This window comes from Oncorhynchus kisutch, linkage group LG29 (genome assembly GCF_002021735.2).
Source record: "Oncorhynchus kisutch isolate 150728-3 linkage group LG29, Okis_V2, whole genome shotgun sequence".
Taxonomy (NCBI): Eukaryota; Metazoa; Chordata; class Actinopteri; order Salmoniformes; family Salmonidae; genus Oncorhynchus; species Oncorhynchus kisutch.
This window is the reverse complement of record NC_034202.2, coordinates 39,121,891-39,139,349: the sequence shown is the minus strand read 5'-3', so window position 1 is coordinate 39,139,349 and position 17,459 is coordinate 39,121,891. Positions and strand designations below refer to the sequence as shown.

The 17,459-nt window shown below is 44.4% G+C and overlaps 1 protein-coding gene across 1 annotated transcript in view; it reads left to right on the top strand.

Annotated features, from left to right (window-relative positions):
- Positions 1–5,443, top strand: part of sparta (spartin a) — a 29,086-nt gene extending 23,643 nt beyond the window's left edge. Inside the window, exons 12-14 of the mRNA XM_031808727.1 lie at positions 2,299–2,397; positions 3,755–3,808; positions 4,567–5,443. The gene's annotated coding sequence lies outside the window, so the exon portion shown is untranslated. The remainder of the gene's footprint in view (positions 1–2,298; positions 2,398–3,754; positions 3,809–4,566) is intronic.
- Positions 5,444–17,459: the final 12,016 nt, after the last annotated feature.

The window sequence follows — 17,459 nt, the reverse complement described above, 5'->3', positions numbered from 1 at the left end:
GTTTTTAGAAATGTTTGCAAATGTATAAAAAATTACAAACAGAAATACATTATTTTCGTAAGTATTCAGACCCTTTGCTATGAGACTCGAAATTTGAGCTCAGGTGCATCCTGTTTCCATTGATCATTCTTGAGATGTTTCTACAACTTGATTGGAGTCCACCTGTGGTAAATTAATTGATTGGTCATCTTGTCTATATAAGGTCCCTCAAACCAAGTCATGAGGTCGAAGGAATTGTCTTTAGAGCGCCGGGACAGGATTGTACTGTATATGTTATGGATTATTATATTATATACTGTATATTTTTTATATATATTAGATTGACAGTCAGACAGATCCACATGGGTGATTGGAGAGAGATGAACACAACACCAATAGAACACACAGAACCAACCAGTGGTGCCAGACCAGACTAGACCAGGCCGGACCAGACAAGACCAGATCAGACCAAGCCAGACCAGACCAGACCAGACCAGCTGCCACTTTAGATAACTGTGCTGATGTAGACAGAATAAACCTGACTTTAATCACAGCTCAGTAATCACTGGATTACGCACTAAATCAGAGAACACACTCCTTATTGTTTGTGTGTGTGTGTGTGTGTGTGTGAGCACGCCTGGCAGATGGTAATTAGTATATCTGGGGAGGGTGAATGTGGTCTGCATGAGTGTTGGGGAAAGAGAAAAGGAGAGAGAGAAAGAGAGAGTGACAGGAGAGACAGAGAGATAGAGATATACAGGCCTAGGGAGAGAGCGAGAGAGAGAGAGAGAGATACAGGCCTAGAGACAGAGAGAGAGAGAAACAGAGAGAGAGGAGATACAGGCCTAGAGAGAACGAGACAGCGACAGTGTGACAAGAATGCAAAGACCTACAGAGTTGAGTGGAGAGAGAATAACAACTTTCCTTTCAAATTTAAGGGAGATATAGAGAGGGTTATACATTCCACCTGCAATTCTCTAGTCAGAATAACAGTTGTTTGTTAGTTAGTGCCAACAACAGAAGGTTAAAGATGTCCTCCAGCCATTTAAATAAGATAAAAATAAAGATAAGCCAAGTATAAATACAGTAAAGTACACACACACTAAATACATTCAAGTATAAATACAGTAAAGTACACACACACTAAATACATTCAAGTATAAATACAGTAAAGTACACACACACTAAATACATTCAAGTATAAATACAGTAAAGTACACACACAAAAAATGGTTGGAGGTCATCTTACAGTGGGATCAGACCATAATGTCTGTGCTGTGTTCTCTAGTCTAGTGGCGCGATGCTAACTAGCCTCGGAGATCTCTTTCTGTTCTCTAGTCTAGTGGCGCGATGCTAACTAGCCTCGGAGATCTCTTTCTGTTCTCTAGTCTAGTGGTGTGATGCTAACTAGCCTCGGAGATCTCTTTCTGTTCTCTAGTCTAGTGGTGCGATGCTAACTAGCCTCGGAGACCTCTTTCTGTTTTCTAGTCTAGTGGTGTGATGCTAACTAGCCTTGGAGATCTCTTTCTGTTCTCTAGTCTAGTGGTGCGATGCTAACTAGCCTCAATGACCTCTTTCTGTTCTCTAGTCTAGTGGTGCGATGCTAGCTAGCCTCGGTGACCTCTTTCTGTTCTCTAGTCTAGTGGTGCGATGCTAGCTAGCCTCACTGACCTCTTTCTGTTCTCTAGTCTAGTGGCACGATGCTAGCGGATGTTACTGACGCTATTGACGTTACTGGACGTATCTGACGTGATTGACGTTACTGATGTATCTGACGTGATTGACGTTACTGACGTATCTGATGTAACTGACGTTACTGATGTTTCTGCGAAGAACAGACATTTGTTTGTCTTCCTCTGTTATTACTCGACATGTCAATCATGACTGTCTCTGTTTGATGACTAGACCAGGAGTTAAGCTGGAGAGGGAAACCTCTGGGCCCTGTACATGACTAGACCAGGAGTTAACCTGGACATGGAAACCTCTGGGCCCTGTACATGACTAGACCAGGAGTTAACCTGGACATGGAAACCTCTGGGCCCTGTACATGACTAGACCAGGAGTTAACCTGGACAGGGAAACCTCTGGGCCCTGTACATGACTAGACCAGGAGTTAAGCTGGACAGGGAAACCTCTGGGCCCTGTACATGACTAGACCAGGAGTTAAGCTGGACAGGGAAACCTCTGGGCCCTGTACATGACTAGACCAGGAGTTAAGCTGGACAGGGAAACCTCTGGGCCCTGTAGTTCTAGTTTATAACTGGGCCCTGTAGTTGTTCCTGGTCAGGTGGTCATGGTGTGTTTGACTCTATTTCCCAGGATGCACTGAGGCAGAGGCTGAAGGTCCTGACCAATGAGAAGGCAGCGCTGCAGGGTCAGCTGTTAGACTGCAGACTGAGGATCGAACAGGAGGGGAAGGTCTATTTGTATCTGTTTCTCTCTGTTTCTCTGTTTCTCTCTGTTTCTCTCTTTCTGTTTCTCACTTTCTGTTTCTCTCTGTTTCTCTCTTTCTGTTTCTCTGTTTCTCTCTGTTTCTCTCTGTTTCTCTCTCTGTTTCTCTCTCTGTTTCTCTCTGTTTCTCTCTTTCTGTTTCTCTCTCTGTTTCTCTCTCTGTTTCTCTCTCTGTTTCTCTCTCTCTGTTTCTCTCTCTCTGTTTCTCTCTCTCTGTTTCTCTGTTTCTCCCTCTCATTCTCTCTCTCTCACTCTCTCTCTCTTGTCGGACTGTTTATCCATTTGTTTATTTGTTTTTTGTCCGATCAGATTACGGTGTGTCACGTTTATGAGAATAAGGCTAAAATCGGCCTGTATTAGCACCTACTAATCTATAATCCCTTTCTGTTTTTCATCAATATAGCCACACAGCACACTGACCATCCCATGTGACATTTTATGCTCGGTAATTGTGAGACAGAACAACATGTCCTCGTGAATAACATTCCCGACATGTAGCAAACAAATGTCAACGCGTCTCGGCCCTCACACCTAACGTCCATTTGGAGTTTTGACTCGTTCAGTCAGAGTTTCCTCTAGATTGCTAACAATAGCATCAATTCTTAGTTTCACAGTGTTATCTGACAAAGGTATTGATGTGAGTTTCTGTGCCTCTGCCTCCCAACACGATGTTTTCACCATATCAACCGGTAATATCATAGTCTCTGCGATAGTGTGTGGTTTCACAGCGTAGAGAGCCGAGCCGTGCACCATGGGAAAGATTCAAGTGCAACAGTTAAGTGCAGCCTTTTCTCATGATCTAAGTCTGCTCACTGGTTAAATTTGATCTTTTAGATTTGAATTATTTTCATTTAGACTTTTAAGGTCAACCACATTTTATATATTATTTTTTTGTTAGTCATATCAGGTGACCCCGCATGGGGTTGTGACCCCTAGTTTGGGAACCACTTCTTTATGGTGTAGATACCTCGACCCTCTAATCTGAAAGACCTGTTGGTGTAGATATCTAGACTCTAATCTGAAAGACCTGTTGGTGTAGATATCTAGACTCTAATCTGAAAGACCTGTTGGTGTAGATATCTAGACTCTAATCTGAAAGGCCTGTTGGTGTAGAAATCTAGACTCTCTAATCTGAAAGACCTGTTGGTGTAGATATCTAGACCCTCTAATCTGAAACACCTGTTGGTGTAGATATCTAGACATACCATCAGTTCATATGATTAGTCTGACCCTTACCTTACACTCATTAAAAAAAAGAAGTGCGCTTGCAATACTCTGACTTACTCATTCTTTCATGTCTCACTTTCTCTCTTTTAATTCCCAGGCCTTTTATAAAGCCAACGCAGTGAGGCGTGTGTATCTGTCAGAAATAGCTAAGGTAAGCATCGTCTTCTCACATCGGTCCTTCCTCCTATGAGGCAGAACTTCTGGCAAAGACCAGAGAACGACACACACACACACACACACACACACACACACACACACACACACACACACACACACACACACACACACACACACACACAGTCCTATTGACTGACTGCCACTATGAAATATAGCAGCTATATAGAGAGAGAACATTGTGCAGTTGGAGAGGTGGTGTCTGTCTGTGTGTGTGTGTGTGTCTGTTCTCAGCCCTACTTTCTCATTCACCCTCTAGAGTTCCCTCTCCAATGATGCAGTGCTATTGGTCTCCCTCCCTCCCTCCCTCCCTCCGCTCCCCTCCCTCCCTCCCCTCCGCCCCTCCCTCCCTCCCCTCCCTCCCTCCCCTCGCTCCCCTCCCCTCCCCTCGCTCCCCTCCCTCCCTCCCTCCCAAACACACACACACTCATATATATATATATATTACACTCATACAGTGCCGTTGGTCTCCCTCCCTCTCTGTCACACACACACACACACACACACACAGAGAGGAGAGAGGAAAGAACTGAGTCAAGGACTTTCAGCCTTGTTTTCTTTCACACACACACACACACACACACACACACACACACACACACACACACACACACACACACACACACACACACTCACCCAGACATGTACTCATGTACAGGTATTCAAATCTATTCAGATTATAAGGAAGCTACATCAATGTCTGTGTGATAGAAAATCTATTTTGCTGTGTCACAGTTGTCATCAACCCTGGATGTCACCAGGCGTCAATACCAGGTCCAGCCACAGAGGGAGAGGGCGCCAGAGAGCCAGCAGTACCCTGTCCAGCCACACAGGGCACCAGAGAGCCATATGAGGAAGTGAGTTCGTGCAGCCTCGAACCACAGATCTAGGATCAGTTTACTAGCCCATCCAATCCTAAAAGTCACCATGATATGGGGGTGGAATTATATCTGATCGTGGAACTGTAGTTATTTAAGGACATTTCTGACTCAATACAAACATGTCTACTCATCTGTGCTCTCTCTCACTCTCATGACTACATTCTGTAGTAGGGGCCCCATATTGTAGAACTACATTCTGTAGTAGGGGCCCCATATTGTAGAACTACATTCTGTAGTAGGGGCCCCATATTGTAGAACTACATTCTGTAGTAGGGGCCCCATATTGTGTAACTACATTCTGTAGTAGGGGCCCCATATTGTATAACTACATTCTGTCAGTGTCTGTCAAATTAAGGTCTGCTGGTGGATTATTAAACACACACACACACACACACACACACATTTCAACTACACAGATTAAGAGATATCATTGGGTTTGTGACTGTGATGGGTTGTGAATGACTTTGAACTTCACTTGACATGTTTTGAGTTGACAGCTCAAAAGAATTCCGTCAAGGCAGCTTGAGTTGTCAAAGTCAGAATATGTTCTGAAATCAACTTCTCAATGCCGGTTATTTCGTTATGTAAGGTAGTAGTACTTTTATCATAACATTGCTTTTAAAAATCCTCTGATATCATCTTTATAATGTATCAAATCTGAAAATGATGAAGATGTTGATGTTTCATTTGTATGTTTGTTTATTCATAAAATACATCCATCCATCCATCCATCCATCTGTTCCATCCATATGTTACATCCATCCATCCATCCATCCATCTGTTCCATCCATATGTTACATCCATCCATCCATCCATCCATCTGTTCCATCCATATGTTCCATCCATCCATATGTTCCATATGTTCCATCCATATGTTCCATCCATCCATATGTTCCATATGTTCCATCCATATGTTCCATCCATATGTTCCATATGTTCCATCCATCCATATGTTCCATCCATCCATATGTTCCATATGTTCCATCCATCCATCCATATGTTCCATCCATCCATATGTTCCAATCATCCATCCATATGTTCCAATCATCCATCCATATGTTCCAATCATCCATCCATATGTTCCATCCATCCATCCATATGTTCCATCCATATGTTAGATCCATCCATATGTTCCATCCATCCATCCATATGTTCCATCCATCCATCCATATGTTCCATCCATCCATCCATATGTTCCATCCATCCATATGTTCCATCCATCCATCCATATGTTCCATCCATCCATATGTTCCATATGTTCCATCCATCCATTCCATATGATCCATCCATATGTTCCATATGTTCCATCCATCCATATGTTCCATATGTTCCATCCATCCATTCCATATGATCCATCCATATGTTCCATATGTTCCATCCATCCATATGTTCCATCCATCCATCCATATGTTCCATATGTTCCATCCATATGTTCCATCCATCCATATGTTCCATATGTTCCATCCATCCATATGTTCCATATGTTCCATCCATCCATATGTTCCATCCATCCATCCATATGTTCCATCCATCCATCCATATGTTCCATCCATCCATATGTTCCATATGTTCCATCCATATGTTCCATATGTTCCATCCATATGTTCCATCCATCCATCCATATGTTCCATCCATATGTTCCATCCATCCATATGTTCCATATGTTCCATCCATCCATATGTTCCATATGATCCATCCATATGTTCCATCCATCCATATGTTCCATATGATCCATCCATATGTTCCATATGTTCCATCCATATGTTCCATCCATCCATATGTTCCATCCATATGTTCCATCCATCCATATGTTCCATCCATCCATATGTTCCATATGTTCCATCCATCCATCCATATGTTCCATCCATCCATCCATATGTTCCATCCATCCATATGTTCCATATGTTCCATATGTTCCATCCATCCATATGTTCCATCCATCCATCCATCCATATGTTCCATCCATCTCTCTCTCTCTCTCTCTCTGACAGGGGGAAGCAGACCAGTAAGCAGTCAGGAAGAGAGGGAGGAGGAGGAAGAGAGGGAGGAAGTGGTGGAGGAAGAGACAGAGGAAGTGAGGAAGGAAGAGGAGGAGGAAAAGAGGGAGGAAGAGGAGTCAGGAAGGCTGAGTTGGGGAGCAGGTTACCCATACTGAAACACTGAGTCACCTTTCATATATATATATATATATACAACAATGCTGGTTTGATTTGTGTAATAAAATTGTCTCACTGGTAATGTGGTGTGTATTTATACCCTAATGTTCTTTTTTGAGATCTGTGGGGATGACAGGATTGAATTGAAGAAAAAAGGAGTTGTAGCATGGAGGAGTGGGAAGGAGAAGGGAGGAGAGGAAAGAATGGAAGGAAATAGGAAGTGGAGAAGGGCTAGAGAGGGGATGGGATGAAGAGGGGATAGAGGAGAAGGGCTGGAGAGGGGATGGGATGAAGAGGGGATAGAGGAGAAGGGCTGGAGAGGGGATAGAGGGGACGGGATGAAGAGGGGATAGAGGAGAGGAGAAGGGATGAAGAGGGGATAGAGGAGGGGATGGGATGAAGAGGGGATAGAGGAGAGGAGAAGGGATGAAGAGGGGATAGAGGAGAAGGGATGAGGAGAGGAGAAGGGATGAGGAGGGGATAGAGGAGATGAAGAGGGGACGGGATGAGGGGATAGAGGAGAAGGGATGAGGAGGGGATAGAGGAGAGGAGGGGAGACGGGATGAAGAGGGGATGGGATGAGGGGAGAAGGGATGAAGATGGGATAGAGGAGAGAAGGGATGGAGAGGGGATAGAGGAGGGGATGGGATGAGGAGGGGATAGAGGAGAGAAGGGATGGAGAGGGGATAGAGGAGATGAAAACGGATGAGGAGTGGATAGAGGAGAGGAAAATGGATGAGGAGGGGATAGAGGAGAGAAATGGATGAGGGGATAGAGGAGAAGGGATGAGTAGGGGATAGAGAAGGGATGAAGAGGGGATAGAGGAGAGGGGACGGGATGAGGAGAGGAGAAGGGATGAGGAGGGGATAGAGGAGATGAGGAGGGGATAGAGGAGAGGGGACGGGATGAGGAGAGGAAAACGAATGAGGAAGGCATAGAGGGGAAGGGATGAGGAGAGACCAGAATTGAATAGTCCTGCTGTGGGGTTTTGGGCCTTATTTACATATTTCCCAGGGTACCTTTCGGCTTGAATTTTCTCGTTACCAGTACACCCATGACTGTTTGCTAGTGATAGAGAAGTGGTTGTCACATTCGTTCATTTTCAGTCCTGTGACCTGAACCAAGTGAGTGAACATGATGTCATTGAACTTTAATTATTTAAGATGAATCAATGCATATTTCATAGGGCCATCTTTTGAGAGTTTTACCCTAATGCAATGGCATGAAACGTCTGGTTTACAGGCCACAGCAGGCCTGGAAATCACATTATGCTGGCTTGCAAAGTGTTGTGTATCCCTCCAGCCAGAGTGGGTATATCCAACATTTGGAGAAAAACATTTACCTGCAACCTGCATTCAGAATGACTGCCTGGGTTGGGAAGACTAAGACATGAGATTAACTTAAACATCTAAACTGAAACAAACACTTCATTAGCGCGTGCAATAAGTACAAGTAAAAGATTAGAATAGTAAAAAAATATATATATATTTATGATTTTCATATTGTGTAGCATGAGATGAATTAATCAATCAATGTGCATGCCAAAAACACAGATATTGAAACCAACCATTACAAAAAGAGCATGCTGGGAAATATGATAATGATTGGTGGTTATTAACACCAACAGTGTGGTTATTTTACACCACTAAGTGTAAATTAACTCTCGAATCAACACTGGAAATGTTACACTGAAAAATCAACACTAGTTAATTAACACTGACCCATTTGCTGTGTGCTCTGAAAGGGACACAGCTGTAGGCTTCCATACATTTAAACAACCCCCTCCCACACACACACACACACACACTACCTCCCACACACACACACACACTACCTCCTACACACACTACCTCCTACACACACACACACACACACTACCTCCCACACACACACACACACACTACCTCCCACACACACACACACACACTACCTCCTACACACACTACCTCCTACACACACACACACACACACACACTACCTCCTACACACACTACCTCCTACACACACACACACACACACACACACACACACACACACACACACACACTACCTCCTACACACACACACACACTACCTCCCACACACACACACACACACTACCTCCTACACACACACACACACACACACACTACCTCCTACACACACTACCTCCCACACACACACACACACTACCTCCTACACACACACACACACTACCTCCCACACACACACACACACTACCTCCTACACACACACACACACACACACACACACACACACACACACACTACCTCCTACACACACACACACACACACACACACTACCTCCTACACACACACACACACACACACTACCTCCTACACACACACACACACACTACCTCCCACACACACACACACACTACCTCCTACACACACACACACACACTGTGTATACTACCTCCTACACACACACACACACACACTACCTCCTACACACACACACACACACTGTGTATACTACCTCCTACACACACACACACACTACCTCCTACACACACACACACACACTGTGTATACTACCTCCTACACACACACACACACTACCTCCTACACACACACACACACACTGTGTATACTACCTCCTACACACACACACACACTACCTCCTACACACACACACACACACTGTGTATACTACCTCCTACACACACACACACACACTACCTCCTACACACACACACACACACACACACTACCTCCTACACACACACACACACACACACACACACTACCTCCTACACACACACACACACACACACACTACCTCCTACACACACACACACACACACACACACACACACACACACACACACACACACTACCTCCTACACACACACACACACACACACACACACACACACACACACACACACACACACACACACACACACACACACACACACACACACTGTGTATACTACCTCCTACACACACACACACACACACACACACACACACACACACACACACACACACACACACACACACACACACACACACACACACACACACACACACACACACTGTGTATACTACACACACACTACCTCCTACACACACACACACACACTGTGTATACTACCTCCTACACACACACACACACACTACCTCCTACACACACACACACACACACACACACACACACACACACACACACACACACTGCGTATACTACCTCCTACACACACACACACACACACACACACACACTACCTCCTACACACACACACACACACACACACACACACACTATCTCCTACACACACACACACACACACACACACACTGTGTATACTACCTCCTACACACACACACACACACACACACACACACACCACACACACACACACACACACACACACACACACACACCACACACACACACACACACACACACACACACACACACACACTGTGTATACTACCTCCTACACACACACACACACACACACTACCTCCTACACACACACACACACCACACACACACTACCTCCTACAACCTCCCGCATTACATAAACAATACTGGATCATCGTCACAAACATTTGAATATTTGAATATCTAAACCAATCAGCCAGATGTCCAACTCAAACTACGACATCATATTATAACTGTAAGCATTCTCAGCTGCTACATCTCTGCAAAATACAGAGTTGTTGCTGTTCCTTATTTTCCGAAGGTACTGTCCAACTGTCTATAATAATTACTGTAGACAGCCCAATGTCCAACTGTCTATAATAATTACTGTAGACAGCCCAATGTCCAACTGTCTATAATAATTACTGTAGACAGCCCAATGTCCAACTGTCTATAATAATTACTGTAGACAGCCCAATGTCCAACTGTCTATAATAATTACTGTAGACAGCCCAATGTCCAACTGTCTATAATAATTACTGTAGACAGCCCAATGTCCAACTGTCTATAATAATTACTGTAGACAGCCCAATGTCCAACTGTCTATAATAATTACTGTAGACAGCCCAATGTCCAACTGTCTATAATAATTACTGTAGACAGCCCAATGTCCAACTGTCTACAATAGTTACTGTAGACAGCCCAATGTCCAACTATGTCTACAATAGTTACTGCAGACAGCCCAATGTCCAACTATGTCTACAATAGTTACTAGAGACAGCCCAATGTCCAACTGTCTACAATAGTTACTGTAGACAGCCCAATGTCCAACTCTGTCTACAATAGTTACTGTAGACAGCCCAATGTCCAACTGTCTACAATAGTTACTGTAGACAGCCCAATGTCCAACTATGTCTACAATAGTTACTAGAGACAGCCCAATGTCCAACTGTCTACAATAGTTACTGTAGACAGCCCAATGTCCAACTGTCTACAATAGTTACTGTAGACAGCCCAATGTCCAACTGTCTACAATAGTTACTGTAGACAGCCCAATGTCCAACTATGTCTACAATAGTTACTGTAGACAGCCCAATGTCCAACTGTCTACAATAGTTACTGTAGACAGCCCAATGTCCAACTGTCTACAATAGTTACTAGAGACAGCACAATGTCCAACTGTCTACAATAGTTACTGTAGACAGCCCAATGTCCAACTATGTCTACAATAGTTACTGTAGACAGCCCAATGTCCAACTGTCTACAATAGTTACTGTAGACAGCCCAATGTCCAACTGTCTACAATAGTTACTGTAGACAGCCCAATGTCCAACTATGTCTACAATAGTTACTGTAGACAGCCCAATGTCCAACTATGTCTACAATAGTTACTACAGACAGACCAATGTCCAACTGTCTACAATAGTTACTGTAGACAGCCCAATGTCCAACTGTCTACAATAGTTACTAGAGACAGCCCAATGTCCAACTATCTCTACAACAGTTACTACAGACAGCCCAATGTCCAACTGTCTACAATAGTTACTGTAGACAGCCCAATGTCCAACTGTCTACAACAGTTACTACAGACAGCCCAATGTCCAACTGTCTACAATAGTTACTACAGACAGCCCAGACCAATGTCCAACTGTCTACAACAGTTACTGTAGACAGCCCAGCCCAATGTCCAACTGTCTACAACAGTTACTACAGACAGCCCAATGTCCAACTGTCTACAATAGTTACTACAGACAGCCCAGACCAATGTCCAACTGTCTACAACAGTTACTACAGACAGCCCAGCCCAATGTCCAACTGTCTACAATAGTTACTGTAGACAGCCCAGCCCAATGTCCAACTGTCTACAACAGTTACTACAGACAGCCCAGACCAATGTCCAACTGTCTACAATAGTTACTACAGACAGCCCAATGTCCAACTGTCTACAATAGTTACTACAGACAGCCCAATGTCCAACTGTCTACAATAATGTTACTAATCTCTCCTTCCTCCCAAAGTGTGCACTTGTTCACTTGCCTCCATGGATTTGAAAGGAAAAGACTGGCAAATGGAAACTCCTTCTAGCCTGCGTCTACACCAATCAGATGCTTTTACATTTGTGGGAAGTAGTGAATGAGTGCACACTTCAGGAAGAAGGAGAGATAATTAGGACGCAGCCAATCGAGAGCTTGGGACTAGAAGGTTCTATTTGGGGGAAAAAAAGAGGATTCTAAAATAATTGGCTATGAAGTTCTGAAGCCTCATTGGTTTGAAATGGTGCCAGTCATTTTTATTTTTTTATACCTCTACTGCAGAGGATGAGTTCATTTGAGTTTTAACTGCACCTCAGACTGCAGCCCAAATAAATGCTTCACAGAGTTCAAGTAACAGAACACATCTCAACATCAACTGTTCAGAGGAGACTGGGTGCAGTTACATAGTCTGGTGGCCATTTGATTAATTGTTCAGCAGTCTTATGGCTTGTCATACACGGCTGTTCATTTAAAGAGACTATGGTTGGAGTAACCTGTCAGTCAAGACTGTTATTTTAAAGAGACTATGGTTGGAGTTACCTGTCAATCAAGACTGTTCATTTAAAGAGACTAGGATTTGAGGCATGGGTTTAGGTCAGAGACAGTAAATGAACTGATTAGTTGAGTCTTCATTTTCCTGTATAACAAGGCTACAATAAATGGGGCAACAATAGATGTCAGTTGAAGTACAGGACAACCACCTCTACAGTATGGATCTCTATTATTAAAAGGGACAGAGTTTGATTCCCTGGCACGTTAAGATAAACACTGGACTAATTCTTTATCAGGTAGCTCTACCGTTTGTTTCATATGTGTAGCTTAACATGTGTGTAGCTACACCGCCTCTACGCTCTAACCGCTAGGCAGGTAGCCTAGTGGTTAGAGCGTAGAGGCGGCAGGTAGCCTAGTGGTTAGAGCGTAGGGCCAGTACCCGAAAGGTTGGTGGCTTGAATCCCTGAGCTGACAAGGTAAAAATTGTTAAAGGTAAGGTAAAAACTGGTAAAAGGTAAAAAGGTAAAAACTGCCCTGAACAAGGCAGTTGTCCCACCTTTCCCCGATAGGCCGTCATTGTAAATAAGAATTTGTTCTTAACTGACTTGCCTAGTTAAATAAAGGTAAAATTACATTTAAATTAAAAAAATTACCTATATCTGACAGAGCCAGGCTGAGTATCATACCTATATCTGACAGAACCAGGCTGAGTATCTTACCTATATCTGACAGAACCAGGCTGAGTATCTTACCTATATCTGACAGAGCCAGGCTGAGTATCTTACCTATATCTGACAGAGCCAGGCTGAGTATCTTACCTATATCTGACAGAACCAGGCTGAGTATCATACCTATATCTGACAGAACCAGGCTGATTATCTTACCTATATCTGACAGAACCAGGCTGATTATCTTACCTATATCTGACAGAACCAGGCTGAATTATCTTACCTATATCTGACAGAACCAGGCTGAGTATCTTACCTATATCTGACAGAACCAGGCTGAGTATCTTAGAACAACTAAAGTCATTACAGAAATAGAATAGGCTAAAAATAAGAGTGTGACGATGCTCCAGTATTGTTTATGTAATGCGGGAGGTTGTAGGAGGTAGTGTGTGTGTGGTGTGTGTGTGTGTGTGTGGTGTGTGTGTGTGTGTGTGTGTGTGTGTGTGTAGGAGGTAGTATACGCAGTGTGTGTGTGTGTGTGTGTGTGTGTGTAGGAGGTAGTGTGTGTGTGGTGTGTGTGTGTGTGTGTGTGTGTGTGTGGGGGGGGGGGGGGGGGGGGGGGTATGAAATGTATGTATGGCAGCCTGCAGCTCATAGCACACAGAAAATTGGTCCGTGTTAACTAGTGTTGATTTTTCAGTGTAAAATGTCCAGTGTTGATTCAAGAGTTCAATGGACACTATAAAGAGTTAAATTGATGTAAAAGAAACCCACTGTTGGTGTTAATAACCAGTTGAACGAAAACCACGCTCATCATTATCATATTTCCCAGCATGCTCTATTGTAGGTTGCTTTTTATAATTGTTGGTTTCAATGTCTGTGTTTTGGCATGCACATTGATTGATTAATTCATCTCATGCTACTCAAATATAAAAATCATAAATATATATATATTTTTTTACAATTCTAATCTTTTACTTGTACTTATTGCACGCGCTAATGAAGTGTTTGTTTCAGTTTAGATGTTTAAGTTAATCTCATGTCTTAGTCTTCCCAACCCAGGCAGTCATTCTGAATGCAGGTTGCAGGTAAATGTTTTTCTCCAAATGTTGGATATATCCACTCTGGCTGGAGGGATACACAACACTTTGCAAGCCAGCATAATGTGATTTCCAGGCCTGCTGTGGCCTGTAAACCAGACGTTTCATGCCATTGCATTAGGGTAAAACTCTCAAAAGATGGCCCTATGAAATATGTATTGATTTATCTTAAATAATTAAAGTTCAATGACATCATGTTCACTCACTTGGTTCAGGTCACAGGACTGAAAATGAACGAATGCGACAACCATTTCTCTATCACTAGGAAACAGTCATGGGTGTACTGGTAACGAGAACATTCATGCCGAAGGTACCCTGGGAAATATGTAAATAAGGCCCAAAACCCTACAGCAGGACTATTCAATTCTGGTCTTGGAGGACCAAATCATTTCTGGTTTTAGATTTTTGTATGGATCTTCAAAGAACCATCCCATCTATGGTTCCTCAGATACCCTAAATGGTTCCTCAGATACCCTAAAATGGTTCCTCAGATACCCTAAAATGGTTCCTCAGATACCCTAAAATGGTTCCTCAGATACCCTAAAATGGTTCCTCAGATACCCTAAAATGGTTCCTCAGATACCCTAAAATGGTTCCTCAGATACCCTAAAATGGTTCCTCAGATACCCTAAAATGGTTCCTCAGATACCCTAAAATGGTTCCTCAGATACCCTAAAATGGTTCCTCAGATACCCTAAAATGGTTCCTCAGATACCCTAAAATGGTTCCTCAGATACCCTAAAATGGTTCCTCAGATACCCTAAAATGGTTCCTCGATGGCATCGCTCTCAACAACCTTATTTGGTTCCAACTTGCACCTTTGTTTTTTATTAAGATTGTAGGCTGCGTGCATGTGTGTGTGTGTGTGTGTGTGTGTGTGTGTGTGTGTGTGTGTGTGTGTGTGTGTGTGTGTGTGTGTGTGTGTGTGTGTGTGTGTGTGTGTGTGTGTGTGTGTGTGTGTGTGTGTGTGTGTGTGTGCGCGTGCGCGTGCGCGTGCGCGTGTGCGTGTGCGTGTGCGTGTGTGTGTGTGTGCGAGTGTGTAAGAGAACGGCTGGTTAGGAACCCTGTACATGTCAGACTTAGCAGGTTTGTTGCACATGGATCTAGAACTAGATTACCTAATGGTGTTAATTCTCCTCCTCCTCCTCCTCCTCCTCCTCCTCCTACCCCCTCTCTTGCTCTAGTCCACACATACTCCTCCTCTCACCTGCTCACTCCCCCCCCCTTTCACTCCTCCTCCTCCTCACCCTTTTCACTCTTCCTCCTCCTTCTCCTCCTCCTCCAACTACTCCTCCTCCTTCTCCTCCTCCTCCTGCCCACTCCTCCTACTCCTGCTCACTCCTCCTCCTCCCCCTTTTCACTCCTCCTCCTCCTCCTCACCCTTTTCACTCTTCCTCCACCTCCTACTCCTCCTGCTCACTCCTCCCCCTCCTCCTACTCCTCCACCTGCTCCACCTCCTCCACCTGCTCTTCCTCCTGTTCCTGTTGCTCTAATCCACCCACCCCTTTGATGAATAATGATTGAGGTAAATGCCTCTCAAAGCTGTACCCCCCCCCCCCCCCCCCCACACACACACAAAAACATACTAGTATTCCCTGTAGTGTTTTTGTGGACTTTACTGTAGTATTTATACTGTTGTAAAAGAAAACTGTACTGTACTATAGTAATGAATGTATGTCTTTGCGGATTGCAGTATACTGTAGTATTTATCATAGTGTTTAAACATTTTTTTTAAAATCTTTGACATAAAGTGGAAGTTTTCTCCTACTGGAGAAATCGTAAAAGAGCAAAAGTTTCATAACCAGTAGGTAGGTCGAACTCTTGTCTGAACAGACAGCTCAGAGCTTCTGCTTTTGTTTTTGTAAACTGTCATAGTATTCTATAGTAAACTGTAGAAGTATTCTATAGTAAGTACTGTAGTAGTATTCTATAGTAAGTACTGTAGTAGTATTCTATAGTAAACTGTAGTAGTCTTCTATAGTAAGTACTGTAGTAGTATTCTATAGTAAACTGTAGTAGTCTTCTATAGTAAGTACTGTAGTAGTATTCTATAGTAAACTGTAGTATATTTTTGTGGGACCTGACAGCTCGGGGTGTCTCGTGGGCTGGGGCGCATGCTGCGTGTGAGGTGGGGGATGCTGGTCTGTAGCACGAGCCCGAGGTGTGGGACTGAATCACAATGAGTGACGGCTCAATGAAAATCACGGCACGACAGAAGAGAGGGAGGGGAGGGAGGAGAAGAGAGAGAGGAGAGGGAGGGGGAGAGGAGAAGAGAATAAGGGGAGGGAGGGAGGAGAAGAGAGAGAGGAGAGGGAGGGAGAGAGGAGAAGAGAGGAGAGGGAGGGAGAGAGGAGAAGAGAGGAAGGGGAGGGGGAGAGGAGAAGAGAGGGAGGGGAGGGAGGAGATGAGAGGAAGGGGAGGGAGAGAGGAGAAGAGAGGGAGGGGAGGGAGGAGAAGAGAGGAAGGGGAGGGAGAGAGGAGAAGAGAGGGAGGGGAGGGGGAGAGGAGAAGAGAGGGAGGGGAGGGAGGAGAAGAGAGGGAGGGGAGGGGGAGAGGAGAAGAGAGGGAGGGGAGGGAGGAGAAGAGAGGGAGGGGAGGGGGAGAGGAGAAGAGAGGGAGGGGAGGGAGGAGAAGAGAGGAAGGGGAGGGAGAGAGGAGAAGAGAGGGAGGAGAGGGAGGGAGGAGAAGAGAGAGAGGGGAGGGAGGGAGAGAGGAGAAGAGAGAGAGGAGAGGGAGGGAGAGAGGAGAAGAGAGGGAGGGAGAGAGGAGAAGAGAGGGAGGGGAGGGAGGGAGAAGAGAGGAAGGGGAGGGAGGAGATGAGAGAGAGGAGAAGGGAGGGGGGGTATAGAGCGAGCAGCTGCTGCCAAGCCTAGCCCAGCCCAGCCCAGCCTCCACGCACCCTCTCTCTCTCTCTCTCTCTC